The following is a 5,431-nucleotide window of genomic DNA, read 5'->3' on the forward strand; positions in this document are numbered from 1 at the left end:
CCACTTCCATTTCTTCCAAATTGCTGATTTGATCCTCTGCTTCATCTAATCTGCTGTTGATTCCCTCTAAGGTATTCTTTATTTCAGTTATTGTATCCTTCACTTCTGACTGGTTCTTTTTTATGGTTTCTATATCTTTGTGTAAGTTCTCACAAAATTTATCTAATCTTCCCCTAAGTTCATTGAGTATCTGTACAACCAATGTTTTAAACTATATCTGGTAGATCGCTTGTCTCCATTTTGTTTAGCTCTTTTTCTAGAGCTTTGTTTTGTTTTTCATTTGGGACATGTTTCTTTGTTTTCCCATTGGGCTGCCTACTTGTGTTTATTTCTATGTATTAGGTAGGGCTGCTACCTGTCTCCCGGTCTTGGTAGAGTGGCCTTATTAGGTATTCTATGGGTCTCAGTGGCACAGTCTTCCTTGGTCACCTGGGTTGGGTGCTCCAGGTATGTCCCTTGTATGGGTTGTACGTGTCCTCCCGTTGTAGCTGAGCATTGGTTGCTATTTGCTCATCAATGCAATGGTTTGATCCCTTGGGCTGATTGGTTGTGATGACTGGCTGTGACCAGTGGAGGAGCTGTTGTGCAGGGGCTGACCCTACAGAGCAAGATTCACTTTAGCAGGGCTCTAGTGTCTACCCTGTCTGCTCTTTGGGTGTGTCATCCTCAGATGTAACCCCAGGTGGTACTTTGGCTCAGACCGAAGCCAGACACTGGGCATACAGGCCAGAGCCTCCTGAACTTGCCACAGGCCAAGTTCAGCTGCAGTCTGTGCCCTGCCCAGGGCCACCTGGCATGAGTCACAAAGCAATCCTCAGATGGCAGCCATCCACGCTGGGCTTACAAGTGCCTCTAGAGGCCAAGCCACGGCCTAAGACTGGCTGCTGCTGGTGCCATGCTTGGGGCTGCTTAGCAAGAGGTATGGAGCATGCTAAGGTCAGATGATGCTTGTTTGGGTTTGTGAGGCTTTGAGAGTTTTTAGGAAAGTCCACAGTATGAGCCAAGACAGGCCGTTTATATGGAAAATCCACTGGAAGTGGCTTGGGCGGGCCTGCATCTTTGGAGGGATAGGGTCTCAGGGAATCACCTGGGTGGTGTGACCAGTGTTAGCTGTGTTGATGGAGACTCAGATATGGCAGTCACCTGCGTCTGCAAGCCGGGTGGGGGAGGGCTTAGTAAAGGAACAATGCCCTCTGCCAGCACTTCCATCTGGGAGAAAGCTGTCCCTCCAGCCCTCACCCTGAAGCCAGACAACTCATTTCTTCTCTGTGTGTCCCTGGAACATTTTGAGCTCCTGATCTAGAGCTAGAGCTCAGAGTAAGTGAGTCTGTCACCAAGTGAGTCTGTGCACGGACCCTTTAAGAGGAAAGTCTGTGACTCTCTCAGCCCTCCATCTTACTCAGCCACAATTTCCACTGGTTTTCACAGCCAGAATTTGTGGGACTTCTCTTCCCAGCAGTGGAACTCTGGGCTGGGGATCCCAGTGTGGGGCTGGGACTCCTCGCTCCTCAGAGGGACCTCTGCAGCCTACATATTTCTCCCAATTCTCAACCACCACATATAAGTGTGGGACTAGCCTTTTTAGCATCTCCTCCCCTCTTAGGTGGCCTCTTCTGTGTGTCGCCAGTTGTAGGATTTCTGTTCAGCAAAACTTTAGACAACTCTCAATGATGGCTATTCTGTAGTTTAGTTGTACTTTTGATGTGGTCATGAGAGAAGGCAAGCACAGCATTTACCCACTCCACCATCATGACCCGAGACCCTGTGTTTTAGGTTTCATTTTGACCAACAAGGAGTTATAGCTGGTGTGCTAGGAATGAGAGACATGTTAGGTAAGATGCTCATGGTGTTCTGGGGTTCCTAATTACAAGAGATTGGAATGCAGGGTGATGGCAGACAGGGGATTGGGTGTTAGGAAAGAAGGTTTTTCAAACTGCAGGGAAAAGATAGAAGACATAATATGAACTGAAGCCCCCTAACATTGCCTCTCAACCTTTACTGGGCAGCAAAATCATCTAAGGAAATTTGTTCATTGAATTGCCCTGGTTGAAGTATAATTTATATAAATTGAATGTACAGATTTAAATGTACACCATTTAAGACCTCACTTTGTGTCTTAATGAGTTTAAGAAATGAGTTTGGACAAATGCATAAACCCACACCACTATCAAGATATAGGACCTATCTGTCACCCCAGAAAGATCCCTCACGAACTTCCCAGTCACTCACAGAGCTCTCCTTCCTACAGGCAGCCTCTGTTCTGATTCCTTTCTCCATATCTTAGTTTTGCCTGTTCTAGAACTTCATATAAATGAATTGTATAGTAGGTACTCTTTTGTGTGTGGATTCTTTCACTCGGCATCATGATTTTGAGATCCATCAGTAGTCCTCTCCTTTTCTGTTACTGAGTAACATCTTATTGTGTGGATATACTACAATTTGTTCATCCATTCCCTAGGTGAGGGATATTTGGATTGTTTCCAATTTGGAGCCACTATTAATGAAGTTCCTAAGCCTTTTAGTATACATATGTTTTCATTTCTCTTGGATAAAAACCTAGAAATAGTATTTTCGTAGTTAGGTAGGTATACGTTTACTTTATGAGAACCTGTCAGACCAATTTCCAAAGTGATCACATCATTTTGTTCTCCTAGTAGAAATGAATGCGAGGTCTCATTGCATTGCATCCTCATGTGGTCAAGGATTTTGTTTATTTGTTTTGTTTGGGGGGGGTAGTTAGCCATTAGCGGGTATATCATTTTGGTTTCAATTTGCATTTCCTTAATGACTATTGATGTTAAATATTTTCATGTGCTTATGAGTAATTTATATATTTTCCTTTGTGAAGTGCCTATTAAAGCTTTTTTGCAAATTTTTTAATTGGGCTCTTTGTCTTTTTATTACTGAGTTGCAGAAATTGCTAAATATGCTAGATACAAGTTCTGTGTCAGATATATATGTGTCAAATATTTTCTCCCAGGCTATGACTTCTTTCTTCTTTTTCTTAACAGTATCTTTTGATCAGAAGTTTTTAATTTTGATAAAGTCCATTTTGACACATTTTCTTCTTTTATAGTTATTTGGGCATCCTAAAAAAAAAAAAAAAAAAAAATCTATACATGAGCCCTGCCCAGAGATTTGGTTCAATTGGTCTGTATTGGGGCCAAGAACTGGTGCTTTTTAAAGGTTGCTCTGGTTGCTCTAGTCCCTTCCAAGGTACAACAAGGGTTGTTAACTCCAGCGCTAAAAGGAAATATGACTTGAAATATTGAGGGCTCTAAAAAATGAAGTTCTGAAAATGTAATAAGGCATAATTCAAGTGAACATTGAGGAGATACATAAAACCCACTCTATCTCAGCCCAGGGAAGGTTTCAGTGAAGAGATAGAGCAAGGAGCATATAAGAAGGACAGGACAGGACAGGACAGGACGGGACAGAAAAGGCTTTAGTGCTGTTATAGCTCTGGCCTCAGACCTGTAAAACACTCAGAGAGCAAAAATGGACCTCATAAAAATTGTGTTTGGGGCAAGAAAATTAATGAGAAGGGTGATGGCCTGGAGTGCATGGGGGAACAGATGATGGAACTGCCCAGCTGCAGTTTTACTTCTGTCCCTGCCATCTGGAAGCAGACTCTCCAGTCCCAGCAAAACAAAACACAGATGGTTAAGAGGAAACAGAAGCTGAAGATAGATGGAGAGATAGTGAGGGAGCCCCAAGCAGCTATAAATGACTCCAGGTCTCCAGGCCCCATGAATTACAGCCTGGGAACTGGAAGACCTTGCTGAGGTAATTGAGGAATCACGCCATAATCTCTGAAAATCACAGAGCAAGGGAATAGTGTCAGAAAACCCAAAATGAGAAAATGCTCCAAGTTTCAAATGTGGGGCTATCAGAAACTATGAGGTCACAGCAGTGTCCATATCTGCCCCAAGGATCTGCCTTGAAGACTGGGCAGCCCCAGGTAGCTCATACAAGAAGCTCATACCTGCCCTGCCCACAGAAAAACAGCTTTGTCAGCAAATCTAAGTGACAAGATTCTCCTCTCTGGGATAAATCTTATGAATATAGGCCTCACCCAGCCCTGTTTCACTACATTTTTAGCTTCTCTTTTATGAGTAATAATCTTGTCATTCATTATTTACATTTATTGAACACCTACTACATGATAGGTTAGTGTTTCTCAAATTCTAATACTCTTGAGTCTCAAGAATACATGTTTAGCCCCACAGAGATCCAAAGACCCCTTAGTTTGAAAAGCATCGTATTAAAAGTTAAGAGCTAATGAATAAAATAAACTGTGGTACATCCAAACAATGGAATTGTATTCAGCAAAAGAGCTATCAAGATAAGAAAAACATGAAGGAATCTTAAATGCATATTACTAAGTGAGAGAAGCCAGTCTGAAAAGGCTACATACTCAATGATTCCAACTATATGACAGTCTGGAAAAGACAAGACTATAGAGACAGTAAAAAGATCAGTGGTTGGCAGGAGTGCAGGGGGAAGAAAGGAGAGATGAACGGGCAGAGCGCAGAGGATTTTTAGGGCAGTGAAACTATTCTGTATGATACTATAATGGCAGATACATGTCACTGTACATTTGTCCAAACCTGTAGAATACACGACACCAAGACTGAACCCTAAAATAAACTATGGACTTTGGATGATAATGATGTGTCAATATAGGTTCATTGACTGTAACAAATGTACCACCCTGGTGGAGGATGTTGATAGTGGGAGAGGCTGTGCATGTGTGGGGCAGGAGGTATATGGGAACTCTGTACTTTCCACTTAATTTTGCTATGACCCTAAAAATGCTCTAAAAAACATATGAAGTCTATGTTTTAAAGAAAAGAAAAAAAGTTGAGTGGAAAATAAAATTTTTGTAGAGAATATTTAGACCCCTGAAAGTATATCCATGAACCCAGTTGAAGAAACAGTATGTGAGGTGTTTCATATGCATTATTTCTAATTCTTAAAATCGCCTGCAGGATAAATATTATTCTAATTTTAGAGATGATTCAACTGGGACAGGTTTAAGTAAGTTGACCCAAATTACATTGCTAGTAACTGGCAGGACAGGATTAAATTCAAGTCTTCCACATGAATGAAAAACCCATGCTCTTGACCATGGCACCCCGCTGCCTCCCACTGTGACCTCAGCTTACCTGTTACGCACTTACCCTGGCTTCAGTCGGAACTCATGCCTTTCTCAGCCTGGCTTTCTTTGTATGCTTCTTCCTTTACCCAACTCTCTTGCTGCCATAATCCCTGAACTACCCTCAGACCAGTCTTCAGTCTTAAGTCCAAGCCCTGCTGGCCAAATGCTTGCCAACCTCATTCTATACTAACCAGCCCCTTAATGAGCACTACTCCAACCTTTAGCTTTGGTTCTACCCTTAGCCTCACCTGCCCTAACTTACCCAGCAGC

The sequence above is a fragment of the Pteropus alecto genome, unplaced genomic scaffold (assembly GCF_000325575.1).
Source record: "Pteropus alecto unplaced genomic scaffold, ASM32557v1 scaffold109, whole genome shotgun sequence".
In the NCBI taxonomy this organism is placed as follows: domain Eukaryota; kingdom Metazoa; phylum Chordata; class Mammalia; order Chiroptera; family Pteropodidae; genus Pteropus; species Pteropus alecto.